Source organism: Malaya genurostris, chromosome 1 (genome assembly GCF_030247185.1).
Source record: "Malaya genurostris strain Urasoe2022 chromosome 1, Malgen_1.1, whole genome shotgun sequence".
NCBI classification, from domain to species: Eukaryota; Metazoa; Arthropoda; class Insecta; order Diptera; family Culicidae; genus Malaya; species Malaya genurostris.
Genome location: NC_080570.1, coordinates 154016699 through 154031577, shown reverse-complemented (window position 1 = coordinate 154031577; position 14879 = coordinate 154016699). Strand labels below are relative to the sequence as shown.

Genomic DNA, 14879 nt, shown 5'->3' with positions numbered 1-14879 from the left:
CTTAGAAGACAAATGCTAAAGGAAAGGAAACTAATTTTTTGGTTAACGATTCGGGTCGTGATTTAAATGTCGGGTATTTGAAAATCCCTCTTCCAGTAGCCGTTGAATATTTCTGTTCAGCAAGCTCTTAAATCTTGCATATCGCACGTTTTGGGGTTATCACACTTTTTTAAGTCGACAGTCCTGCGACAGTTTTTTAATTCGATGCGCGATTGAAGGCGGCATTCTTAGCCTCTTGAATGGAGAAGTTGAGGTTCCGCTTGAAACAGATGGCCACTCTTTTCGGCAAACCGGCGACATACACGGAACCACCCGCGATCCCATTTCAACCAGAATATTAGTTGATTTTCTGAATTCGATTGGTTAAAATTTGGTACAACTAATCGATTGTTGTTTTAACTAAACTGTCATTTTTGTTTTTCGATTAGCAGAAACGATGGTTGAAACAACTAATTTAACTGTTTGAAAAAAAAATGCTGTCAATTAGTGAGGACACATACCTTTCAATTTCAACAAATATTTTAGTTGAAATAACTGGTGTTGTTATTGAAACAAAATTCTGTTAGTTGAAAAATAAATCGGTTTTATTTGTTTTAGACATTGCAAATAGTTGAATCAACTCGAATAATGTTATTGATTTGCGAAAATTTTAGTAAATTTATATGAGCTTGGGTGCATCAACCGCTGTGAATTGGAATTTTCGACGGCAATTCAAACGCGCCATTCAATCGCAGCGCGTTCTGTGTGAAGCCCTTCGCTCCTGTTACTTTTATAAATTAAATTCATGTCAAAAAGCGTTTTATTGCTAATGCATGAACATCATCATCGGTATCAAACAGCTGGAAGTAAAACAGTCTGCTGGAAGTAAATCAATGATCGAATTTGAAGCATAAAATTTTTGCGCATACCTGAAAGATTACGAGATGATCATTCATTAACATTTTCTAATTTGTCAGCAAATCTTTTTCATCTTAAACAAGGTTAACTTTACCACAACACCGCTGTTAGATAAACACTTCATATGGAATCATAAATTTCTCAAATCGAATGGACACAATTTCACCAAACGCTTTAACCATCGATGTTGTTTTAATTGACATTTTGAAGCGACGCGAACAGATTTCAACTAAAAAAGTTGTTTATTTTGCATTGCGATTATTGTTTTGCTTTGAACTGTCTCCGGAATTTGACACCATTCAAAACAACATATTTTTCAACTACTTGAATATATGCAAATCAAAAACCATATTGGTTGGTTTCAAATTGGATCAAAAAGAAATTAGTTAAATCAACTATCGCAAAAATCAAAAACTGCTATATCGCAATTTTATGATCGAAGGGTTCTCCGTGTACGGCGTTCGATTTCAACCCATCCATATAATAAATATATAATATGTGGAAATAAAATAATACAAGATTATTAAAAAATTTACCTGTAAATCCGTTCAATTACGAAATAAGCTTTTTCAACGTTTGCATCCATGAAATTTTCAAGGGATTGGATGTTTTTTTTCGGATGATGTGGAATTAAGTGCGAAAACTAATGGGTCGTATGAAACTGTCAGCTATTTTGTGTCAGTCCTATACAAAATTTTGGCCACATATGTTTAAGCAATACTCTGCATGGTTTGCACTCAAGCTTTGATGCATTCCCCAACGAAAAAACAGACTGAAAAAATGAAAACAACGAAACACGAAACGTAGCGAAATCCGTTCTCGAAAACAGCTTCCGGGGAAATCTTTCTGCCAATTGAACTACTATGGATATGATGAAACACAACTTAAAAGACTCTTCGTTGAAAAAAGAAATTGACATATTATCTGGCCGGTGTGGTTCGAATATTAGTCTCATGCCGGTGAGCTAATTCCTCACTCAAACAATTATCATTTATACCAATCGAATTTCTTTCTTCGGCTGGGCAGTGATACGAATGGTAGATTTTAATGTGCCGCTGTTGTCGTCTATTTTTTTTACCCAGGGTAGTTTTTTCTCATCCTACAGGGTACAAATCGAATGTTTATTCTAGATTCTATCGACCAAATGATAGAATCTAGAAAAAACTTTCGATTTTTATCTTGTAGGATGAGAAAAAACTAACCCTTTCTACCATTTATCTTTATTTTACATTCGAAAGTTAACTCCAAAAAAACTTAGTGTGTGGTATAAAGAATAATGTATCCAAAGTGGGCATTCGACCAAAACAGTTTGGAAACCACTGCTTTAAACCGTTCCCGACCCGGTGTAAAATTCTGATGAGGCGATGTTTTTCCCTTAAGTAGGTAAAATATCAGTATTAAGCTTTATTTCATACGCTCATAGCGGCAAAGGAGATTGTCGTTTTGATTGTAGGAAAACTGAGGAATAAGTAACTTAGTATTCGCCAATTTTGTTTGTACTAGAGGGTGATTATTTAAGAGGTATAGGATGTAATTTTCAAAAAAAAACAAAAAAACAAAAAAAAATTGATTTCTCTATTGGAATCTATAGAAACGATCAATATAATTTAGTGTTTGAAGATAATTTCATGCAAATCTTGGCTGCGGCTCCGTTTTAGATGGCCCATGCGCAAGATCCATTTTTGGGTACACTCTCTCCAACATATCGGCCGGTTTTTCAAGAATAGTGCCACCTGCCCATAATCCACACCAAACAGTGACTTTTTTGGGATGCATTGGTAGCTCTTGAAATACTTCTGGCTGATCTTCACTCCAGATGCGGCAATTTAGATTGTTGACGTATCCATTCAACCAGAAATGAGCTTCGTCGCTGAACACAATTTTTCGATAAAAAAAAGTGGATCTTTCTCCAACTTTAACCTCCAACCAGCGTTCATTCATGATTAAATTATAGACCAAACTTCGATTCATGATTAAATTATAGACCAAACTAAGCAAGTTTGACAATGGCACAAGACATCATTCACGCGCTATCTGTCAAAAACAGTGTTGCCAAAAAGATACCAACGTAAAATCACCTTTTACCTCGGAGTTAGGATGTGACAGTAAAATAATTTAAGTTTCTTAAATTTCTTCTCCATAATAATACTGAAATCTCAGATGGTTTACTCTCAAAACCTCAGTGAATCCTTAATACTCGAGAATCGAGTTCAAATGTGCACACTTGGACAATCATTCGCTTGAGTAAAAACAACTGATCATATCTCCATTGTTACCATAACGATGTTTCGATTACAAATGGTGTCACACTCGAAATGCTGGTGTCCATCGAATTGTGAACCGGTGAGCGATTATTACCGAACGCTCTCGTATAGATGTTTATCTGATACCCTTAATTCGCACCCACCCGGTCCATGACCCTCAGAGGAACATCAATAACGCTGGTGGAACCGATGGATGGGGCGGGCAGGCAGATAGTAACATAGAGCCATATCGTGCTAAGTAGGCTGTTGATATCCCATTGTCATGGCAGAGTGCGGCCAACACGAAAAACGCTTGTGCAACCATCGTGCGATTTCTATTCAATTACTACTCGACAGAAAAATCCCTATTGCGGAACTGAAATGAACAGAAGATGCCTCCGAAATGCCTCCCCGAGATTGGATTGGTAGGTACCTAACGACACTTTAATTGCATATTTCGCAGCAGCAAAAAAATAAATATTAGCCTCGGGTGCACCTTCGGCTGGATTGGAGAATCTGATAATTTCAGGCTACCTGTTGCCGGTTTTTGGACGTCCGTTTGAGGTAACAGCGCTCCATTGGCTGTGGTGGCATACAGTAGGTGACCGGGCCAGCTATGCGGAATCTTTTGAACAAATTTTACCCGCCCGGAGTAAACGATGATTGAAATAGATTCAAATTAGTCCAAATAATAGGGTTGCATGTCAATCGTGCTAGTTTGCGCTCAGCTATAAAACCATTAGGGGAAGGGCAACTATCTATTAAAGTTCAATAAAACTTCATTTATGTTCCATTATTTTGATCACGTTGACTCTTCTCTGGAAGAAAACAGATCAAATTATACAGTCAGCCGATAAAGTGGCAACATCCTGTGTTGAAATTCACAACTGTCCTAGTTCCAAATTTGATGGCTTTGCGACGCTAGAAATAGGCACCAATCCGAAATTGCTTTTTTGCTTGACAGGAATTGTCTAAATTCGCAAACTTTTACCGTTGCCAACTGACTGATTCGAATTTACGATCCGGCAACAACAAAAAAAAAGTATCCCGCGGCCATCAATGCCAAGCAGCTTGACAACGAAAGTACGCTAGCAATTTACGAATGTTATGCAATTATTAGGAGTGCGCTCTGCGGTAAAGGTCGAAAACCTGTGACGATCCGGAATCAGCACACGGGACAGACAGTTTTGTGCGGGTGCGGCCAAAAAGGTTTGATCGATAATCGTGCGATGTAAGACTGAACCATACTTCGGCAAATTGGACCGACCTTGACTTGTTTGATGGGTTTATTTACTAACATCAAAAAGGGAGTAATAGGTCATGAAACACCTAATGGCAGTATTAGGGATAAAGGAGCATGCGTGTATTTCCTTTCGATGATGGCAAAATAATTGACCATTGTTTGCGTGATTACACATAATCTATGTTTCCTGGCATATTGTCGGCTTGCTTTGATATTATTATTATTATAGCGACATGGTAGTTATTGGTAAATCGGTTTCATCATTATGTCAAAAGTTCGGGTGTAATTACCCGAAAAAAAATTCACTCTTGAAGAATGTTTCTCTAATAATCAAACATCAAAACTTAATTGGGGGACGGGTATAGCGTGATGGGTTAGTCGATGTCTTTCATGCAGCCCACCTGGGTTCGATCCCCTTATGGTTAAGACCTTAAACCTCTTTGTTGGTCCAACTAAATATAATGCACTTCCACCTGATATACAAGGAATAAACAACCGTGCCACATTTGCGGCTAGACTAAAGTACCATTTTTTATGCACAGACTGAACGAGATATTTAGCTAATGCAGATTTTTTTTATAATGTATTTATCGTCAACAGTATTTCATATTAATAACTAACTTCTTAATATATTTGTACTTTCTTTCCAACATAGCGTAGTAATTAAATTGTGGATCCCTCAAATAGAAATCTTTTCCACTGGGACTCAACTTTATGTTAATAATAAATTGCACATCAAAGCATGAATAAATAGAATCCTGAATCAAAATTAAATTTGTATTTCTAGTATTATTATTACCAGTGTATGTTTGTTTCTTGTTTTCCGCCGAGACTTGTTTCGCCCACTACCAGGGGGCTCCAAATTGAATCTTTTTAGTGTGGGAGAGAGTGGTGGGCAAAAATAAAAACCGCTATAATTGAAACAAAAAAACTCTTTTACCTTACTTTTATGTTAGTTAGTATGATAAAAAAAGAACCGGAATTTTATTAAAAAACGCAAAATTTCAATTTTTCATAAATATCTTTATTATCGCCTTCAAAGTACTCTCCTCCTGCGGCAATACATGCATGCCAACGCTTGATCCAATTTTCCATACAAGTTTTATAGAAAGCCGAAGGTATGGCCTTTTTTTTTTTTTTTTTTTGTTTCAATTATAGAGGCTTTAACATCTTAGATCATTCGCCTCTTCGGACCAGAAAATTTTTCTGACCCTATGTGCGGGGTTGGGAATCGAACCCAGGCGGGCTGCGTGAAAGGCATCGACTATCCCATCACGCTACACCCGTCCCCATATGGCCTTTAGTTCACGCAGCGAATTCTCTTTTATGGTCTCTATGGTCTCAAAACGCGTTCCCCGCAATGGCAATTTGAGTCTGGGGAAGAGGAAAAAGTCACACGGGGCCATATCTGGAGAGTACGGTGCTTGGTTGATGATATTGGTTGAGTTTTTGGTCAAAACCTGCGACACAACCAACGCTGTGTGAGCCGGCGCATTATCGTGATGTAAAATCCATGAGTTTTCCTTCCATAAGACTGGCCTTTTTTGCGAATGGCCTCACGCAAACGACGCATAACGGCCAAATAATATTCCTTATTAACCGTTTGACCGACCGGAAGGAATTCATAATGCACCACAACACGAATATCGAAAAAAAAAAACAGTCAGCATAACTTTGATTTTGGACTCATGATCCAAGCTTGTACGACCACCTTTGAAGCGTTTATACCACTCGTATGCCTATGTTTTTCCTAGACACGATTCACCAAAGGCCTAATCTAACATTTTCAACGTTTCGGAACACTTAAATCCATTTGCAACACAAAATTTGATGCACGCACGTTGTTCTAAATTTTCATCCATTATATAAATCGCCACACGAAAATTTATCAACTTCTTTGTATAGACGCCAAACAAAAACTAATCGTACGATATAATTTGACAGAATGTGTATAAAAGTGTTGCCAACTTTGAGAGAATAAACGTTTACCGATTGGACAAGCGCGGGAATTTTAAAATGAAAATTCCGGTTCTTTTTTGATCATAAGGTAAGTGCTACTAAGCGTTATTTTTTTGCTAGTCATAGGCGTTACATGTGTTACATTTTTGTTAGTTTTAGGCGTTATGAAGCGTTACATGCGTTATTTTTTTGTGCGTTATAGGCATTATGAAGCGTAACATGCATTACATTTTCGTAAGTCTAATGCGTTATGAAGCGTTACATGCGTTACATTTTTGTAAGTCATATACGTTACGAAGCGTTGCATGCGTTATTTTCTTCTTATTTATAGGCATTACGAAGCGTTACATTTTTGTTAATCATAGGCGTTACGAAGCGTTACATGTGTTACATTTTTGTAAGTCAAATGCGTTATGAAGCGTTACATGCGTTACATTTTTGTAAGTCATATACGTTACGAAGCGTTGCATGCGTTATTTTCTTCTTATTTATAGGCATTACGAAGCGTTACATGCGTTACATTTTTGTTAATCATAGGCGTTACGAAGCGTTGCATGCGTTATTTTCTTCTTATTTATAGGCATTACGAAGCGTAACATGCATTACATTTTCGTAAGTCATATGCGTTACGAAGCGTTACATGTGTTACATTTTTGTAAGTCATATACATTACGAAGCGTTAAATGCGTTATTTTTTCTAAGTCATAGGCATTACGAAGCGTTAATGCGTTACATTTTTGTTAGTCATAGACGTTACGAAGCGATACATGCGCTACTTTTTTGTTAGTCATAGGCGTTACGAAGCGTTACATGTGTTACTTTTTGTTAGTCATAGGCGTTACGAAGCGTTACCTTTTTGTTAGTGATAGGCGTTACGAAGCGTTACAGTTTTGTAAGTCATAGGCGTTACATGCGTTACTTTTTTCAGTCCTAGGCGATACGAAGCGTTATATGCGTTACTTTTTTATTAGTCATGGGAGTATTAAGCGTTACATGCGTTACATTTTTGTTAGTCATAGACGTAATTTAGCGTTACTTGAGCTACACTTTTGTTAGTCATAGACGTTACGAAGTGTTACATGCATTACATTTTTGTTAGTCATAGGCGTTACTTGAGTTACTTTTTTCTTATTGATAGGCGTTACAAAGCGTTACATGCGTTACATTTTTGTTTGTCATAGTCGTTACGAAACGTTACATGCGTTACTTTTAAGTTAGTCATAAGCGTTACGAAGCATTACTTTTTTGTTAGACAGAGGCGTAACGAAGCATTACATTTTTGTTAGACATAGGCGTTACGAAGCGTTACATGTGTTACTTTTTTAGTCATAGGCGTTACGAAGCGTTATATGCGTTACTTTTTTGTTTGTCATAGGCGTTATGAAGCGTTACATGCGTTACATTTTTGTTTATCGTAGGCGTTGCATCATAGTTACGTTCTTGTTAAGTTTATCATAGTTACGTTCTTGTTAAGCATAGGTGTTATGATGTGTTACATTTGTTTTTTGTATGTCACATGTGTTATGCAACGCTTATTTTTTGTAGATTATAGTTGTTGCGAAACGTTACATGCGTTGTTAGTTTTGGTAGTTCAAGATGTTTTGAAGCATTTATATTAGGTAAATATGTTACGAAACTTTAATTGAGATTCTTTTTCGTATGTTATAGGTGTAACGAAGCGTTACTTTTCGGTAAGTTAGTTATTGGTGCTATGAAGCATCTTGGTTACTGATTTGTAAGTCGAAGCTGTTACGATGCGTTACTTTTTTGTTAGTAATAAGAGTTTCGGAAGTATTCTATGCGTTACTGTTTTTGTATGCCAGACATATTGCGAAGTCTTACACGCACACGCGTTATATTATTTAAGTCATAGAGGCAACGAAGCGTCATAAGTGCTACTTTTAGTAAGTTATAAGTGTTACAAAGCGTTACATGTGCTATTTTGTTATAATTCGCCAGTGTTAATTTTGTTGGATGTTATAGATGTTTGATGCGTTACTTTTTTGAAAGTCGTAGGGGTTAGGAAACTCATTTACTGGAGCTGGAATTGGCAAACAAATTCACAACAAAGCCGTCTCGCCATTTATGTCCTTCCTGTTTGAGAAACCCGAAACGAACTCAGGTTAGTTTCTTCAGATTCGAATAGCCTATTCCGACCGAATTCTGGAAACAATGCAATATCTGCTTATGTCCGAAAATTTTGTGATTCTTAACGGTTCTGTCCCAGACGGATTCTTGCCATACAAAACTGGCCGAACCGTTTTGAAGCGATTCATTTTTGTTTTGTTTTTTTTTTCGTTGGAAGTCATTGTGAAAAGAAATTGTGCTTAATCACAAGTGAATTCATATTCAGTGTTTAATCGTTACTCTTTAACACGTTGACTGCCAACTACGAGATAACTCGTATATTCCGTTCTTTGCTAGGACGCCGACTACGAGTTATCTCGTACTGTGTTTACTTGCCATTGTCGCGTAGCTACGCTTAAACTCGTAGCATATCAGTGCTAATATGGATAGATGGCTTCTGGGAAGAGAACAAAAAATCAATGTTCTATGCTTTTTGATGATTACTATGTAATATAATTATAGTCTTTAATAATATAAAATGATTAAATGCAATTGGCTTTTTAGACCGGAATTCTGAGAATGGTCGTGGCAGTCAACGTGTTAAAGCGATTCACAGATATCGATCGAAACACCCTCATCTGAGCAGAATCGTTTCTAAAATGCCACAAGGAATCATTCATCGTTGCACCATTACCAGTGAGAGAATCGAAAAGCAGGTTGGACGCGTTTGACCTGTTTCAGGATTGCTGCCAGTCATACGTTACGAAATTGACCGTGACGTGCTCCGGCACTGTGATCTCCAGGAAAGGGCAAGGCGAATCGAGAAGAAATGCGATCGTCACGACGCGATCCACCTCCATCAGTTTGACAGCAGCATGTTAATGTTTTGCACTTAACTATTGTGTAGCACTTTCGTGATCCGTATCAACGCCTACTGTTTGATAGTGATGTTTTTCCCCCCATTCAAACGACGTGGAGAATTGAAATGTCAGCTACAGTTTTGATTGCACCGGAGTATGAAAAGCGAACTGATCGGTATGGGCACGAATTTCCGATGGAAGTTGAATGATTTGAAAATGTTAAGTGAGACATTAAATATTTTACATAACTTAGATAAGGGGAAATATTGAACAATAAACCGTTGGAAAATTCGACCTGACGTCTCTGGTTCGGCATTTGACAGTGAGATTTCGCTCGATTTGGAAGAAAATTCTTGGGGTTTCGCATTGCACTTTGGGAAAGGTTGATAGATCGAATTCAAGTAAGTTTTGAGTTGTTGACAAACGCACAAGACACAGCTAACTACAAGGCATGGATTCAGAGTTTTGAGTACTCGAGCGTGTTAGAGAGAAAAACGTTGCGATCAATACTCAGCGCAAAGAAAAGAATGTAGACATTGCATGGCCTAACGAATCAGGTGGACTGCAATGGGCTGAACATGTAGCAAGAATGCCGAAGGAGAGTGGCCTATTACGTCTGGTAAGCGCTCTGTACAAATCATAGCTGAAAAATGGCCCCTATTCAAAAGGGATTTAAAATGGTGAAGTAAAAGTACGACAACCCAAACGTCGAGTATCTCTGTATTGTCTAATTTATTTTCGGTTTTGGAGAATCTCTCAAGTCAATCAATATTTGATGAGGGTACCACACGGAGGTCCCAATCCGATGGAGATGTCGATCCAGGGGGTCCCACTCGATACTAATCTCGATCGACAATCAATGAACGTTGTCGTTGTCGGTAAAAGTGTGCCTCCGAACGAACCCCCAGCTTAATTCCCAGATTGATACACATGGCACCGTCATAATAATCAGCAAATATCCGCATCAAATCAACGAGGCTCGTTTATTTTCACACATTTTCCCAAGCAAAATTATAATTTCGTGACGCGTACTTGCCGATGGCACTGCCTCGAGCAGGCCTTCAGCCGAGGGTAGTATCGAGGAGGGTTCGTGATGTCAAATGTTTCTCCGCCTTGCACTTCGGTTTCCAGTGATCTTTTCGAGTACCACGGGCTCTCCGCTGTAAGCTGTCTTGCTCCGGCATTTTCTACTCGTCAGATTCGACTGCCGTCGGTCGGTTATGTAAATTAGCTCCCCTTCCTCTTCCCCCTCCCCTAAAGGGTAAATCTTCTCCGCCTGCCGGCAGATGCCGTCTATTAGCCAGGGCCATCACAGGCCGACCACTAAATTCGTGATCGCGTGATTCAAAGGGGGCTTTTCACTTGGCACCATCGTTGTTTGGCTTGTAGACATACCTGGGTGGGACGCATCGCGTGCGACGGCCGGTAAACACAACCAATAACAAATATTTATCGAGTTGCGCGAATTGGAGAAATTTCTTTTACCGCTACAGTGCGAAAATTTTACCTGTGCCCGGAACTCGATGTCGCCTGTTAGGTCCGGTGTAGATTTTCGATCTCTGAAGTCGATTTTAATGATCGAGCTGTCGCAGTAAAGTTTTGGCTTGTCGTTAAACATGAATTATCGGCAATTTTCGATGTTGCAATGATTAGTAAACTTCTTTCAAACCAAAATAATTACAACATTATCAGGAATCAGTGCAAAATGATTGATTCAAAAGGCATGGATTTAAGTTATTATTATTATTCAAAACAAAAATGGTCGACAGTTGATCTTACTTTTTGAGCTGCGATTGCACGTTCAAAAATAAATAGGGAGAAATAGTAAGTAGTCCTTCAGACATGTCAACGTTACTCGATGTAGGGTGCAAAACAAAAGTGAGTTTGTTTTTAAATTATAAATTATTTATGCCTAAGCCATGAAGTGATGACGACGGTGTTGATACACTCCCACGCACACAAAGCGAGTACTGAATTCGGTCAAAGATGAAAAAATTTGTGTTGCTGCTAAAATTTGTGTTGCATTTGCTACTGGAAATTTTCATCACATTTTCAAACGGCAGTCCAACTGCAAGATGAAGTGAGATTGTTAGGTTTTACGCTTCAACAAGCGTAAAATTTTTGACTGTTGCGCTAAGTTATAGGATTTAAGAAACAAAGAAAATCAGCATACATTAAAGAAATGCTGAATTCAATTTGCACCGCTAGCAATGAAGTGTTTGGTGCTTATTACGTCATATAGGTATATGATTGTTCGTGAAGGATTTTCGGTGAAACGAATTTTGTAAATATTCAAATACTCACCTCTCGATAACGTGCAAGTTTCTGTGAATGATGTGAATATGTTTCACTTCATTAAGGGACGTTCTTTCAAAATTTATCACGTGAAAGAGTGATTAGTTTTCGACAGCAAACATCTCGAGTTGTATTAAACATAACAACCTCGTTCTTTCTTCATAGCATCGGAAATATGATTAGCAATTTATGACTTAATTTGCAGTAGCATGTAGCATGTAGTAGTACCATTACAATTTACGTTCTCAAAAATTTTAGGAATCAACGAAATCGACGAAACAGATAACTGATATATGAATATATGAGCCATATAAGATAAGATCTAAAAAACCTGACAGCCGTTCAATGGTGTTGTAAACACTCTTGATATGAGAATTGTACTTGTTTAGTATTTGAACTATTTGAATAATTTTAGCTTTGAAATTGAATAAATGTTTTGTTGACCAAAAAATTATTATTATTTACCGTGTGCTTTTTCAAAAACGTACTCGATATTTTTTATTTTTAGCATAGTACAGTAAAATACATATGTATATCAACTAACCTGCTCTACATGCAACTATTTTATTTTCATAAACATACTAGGTCGAGGGTTTCAAAGCAAAGTTAAGTAAACGTACATTGGTAAATTATCCGGTTATGGCCAATATGAAAAAAATATCTTAGTAGAAGCTTACCGCCATAGGAATAATTTGAAACATGTTTTAGTTTAGTATACACGCTCCTCAATCCATGTTACTAGATTATCAAAACAGTAAATTTAAATGAATTTGACCTTTATTAATCAACATCATTTCTTCAACATTTCATTAATTAAATGCTTTGGCTAATTTTGTTAGCTTTGATAATAGTACTCCTGTTGAATTTCTTTAGTAATAATAAGCGCGTCTCTGATTATAACAGGGTATCTGCGAGTTACAACTAGTCGGCTCCCACTGTTCTCAAGTGTAACCAGAATTTTGGTTTTCTGGTTATGTCAAAATTTTACATTTCGAAATTTATTCATATCGGAACAAAATCACCTCCGTGTTGAAGCTGTATTTTTTGAAGAAATCCAATAAAAATTTACTTTATACTATGTGAACACACTATTTCAGATTAGAAAAGTCAAGATAACATTGAAGCTTCAATAATTAAACTGCCAATAATTTGAAAGAAAGCAAAAAGACATAGACTATTAGCTCAAACGTTTTGTATAAAATATCTGTGGGATATGGATACGGCAAATATCATCATCCGGCGCAGCAATCCTTGACCACGAACGAGAACAAGCTGCGACTGGCAGGGATGCCAGGTTCACAGATTAATCTGTGTTCTACAGATTTTCAACTTTCTGCACAGTTTTAAAAAATGGCACAAATTTTCACAGTTTTCTGAAAAAGATCACAGATTTTCACAGATTCTGAAATTAATCATAGATTTTCACAGATTTTTGAAATCGATTACAGTTTAGCACCAAAAAGTACAGAGCGGTTGAGTAAAAAGGTACAAAGCGGTTTGATAGTGAGACATTTTTTTTTTGCTCACCAAAATGATTCTGATCAGCAATTATGGTACGGGAAACGTGCACAGATTTTCACAGACAGGTTTTTGGCTTGATCACAGATTTTTGGAAAAATGACCTGGCGACTGGCATCGACCACTTTCAACCAAAGATAAACTCAAGATTACTAAGTACCATACAAGCCATTGAAAAATTTTTGGTCACAGATCGTGAACCGGTGAACCGTTCGTAAATATCCATCGCTTGACCCCCCAACCCATGAAGTTCAATGGTAACGATGGTATCTATGGAGAACTTATTTGGTATTTATAAATAATAATAACTTTGGAGGTGAAAATCAGTTTCAGTGTTTTGTTATCTCTCTTTGCTCGTCGGTTTGACTTTCTATAATCTCAGGGTTTGTCTAAAATCGAACGGCTTGGTGAATTAAGTTTGTAGTTAATAGAATATGAGTTGAGACATCGTTTGTTTTTGAACGACAACTTTTCACTTTGTTACTTCTGCACTGAAATCATAAACTTGTCAGATATTCGTAAATCTACAACAGCGTTGAGTGAAACGGTGCTTTATGTGCATAAACTATCATCATATTGCTCTCCTAATTGTAATGTCCTCTTGAACTAGGCGATAGATTGCAACAGATTCATCTAAGACTACACCAACTGTTCAGGCTCTTAGACGCCTGTAATAAAATCCCCAGGTTACATTTTCTCGATTGCGACTCCTACAAAAACTGATGTGTAAGTAATCTCTCGTGTGCAGATTCTAACCCACTTATGCCATTATCCTCTATTTTTTCAAAAGATGAAGAACGCGAAGTGCGGACGGGAAACAATTCACCGGTGCTAGAATCAAAATTATATAGAACGGGATAACGTGCCTATTGAGCATGAACGGTTTAATGAAAAAGCAGTAATCTGAAGAAGTAAAAGAGATGTCATTAAAGTTAAAGTTTGTGTTTTGATGATATTAAAATTTGAAAATAAAAGAATGAAATATAATTCAAACAATAATTTTCAACATGAAATTGTATGTCTAGAAAGATGTTCCACTCAGTTTCTCAATTTATCTTCCAGTGGACATACTACAGCCATAGCTTTCCTCAGACTTCAAATACCTACTGATTGATGTTGAATATTCAATTTTATGTGTGAATTTCAATTTTATGTGTGAATATTTTGTGATCATGATTTGATATATAACGTAATGTGAAATGTCAATACTCCGACTATATTCTAGTAAATATTGGCAAGATAAACAAATTGAAGTAGTGCATAGCAACATTCAAATTGAACGAAAAGTTGCAGTTCAATGAAAACTTTTGACAGTGAACCGATGTCATCGAGGGGTCTTGTTTCACTGGTACACATAAAAACGATGACCACTCCATCTTGAGTTTATCTTTGTTTCAACCACAAGTCGCAGAGGAGGTAAGATGTGATCGCAGTAGACCTGACGTGCGGAGTGATTCCAAGTAATTCCATTCTCATTTTTGCGAATTTTTTCAGAGCTATCGTCTAAAAATATAAATTAAATCGTTTTGTATAATAAAAAGCAAACAACATTTTGTCATTTTTTCGTGGAAAAATATTGAGAAATAAGATGGTGAAGGAATTTTTTTGAGGACGCTTCTTTGAAATCATGACACAGACTTATCAGAAATCGAAAAATCAAAGCAGCATAGTTACAGTAGTTTTTTTTTCCAAACCTCGACATTTTTGCTTGATTTGAATAATTTTTTAAACTTTTGGTAATTGTTTAAAGTCAAAGCTACGTTTTTTTCACGCAAAAATCCCCCGTTTCGTAGCCTC

At 37.1% G+C, this 14879-nt stretch overlaps 1 protein-coding gene across 1 annotated transcript in view; it reads right to left on the bottom strand.

The window, feature by feature from the left end:
- Positions 1 to 14879, bottom strand: part of LOC131426255 (putative mediator of RNA polymerase II transcription subunit 12) — a 44080-nt gene that overhangs the window by 2615 nt on the left and 26586 nt on the right. The window lies entirely within an intron of this gene.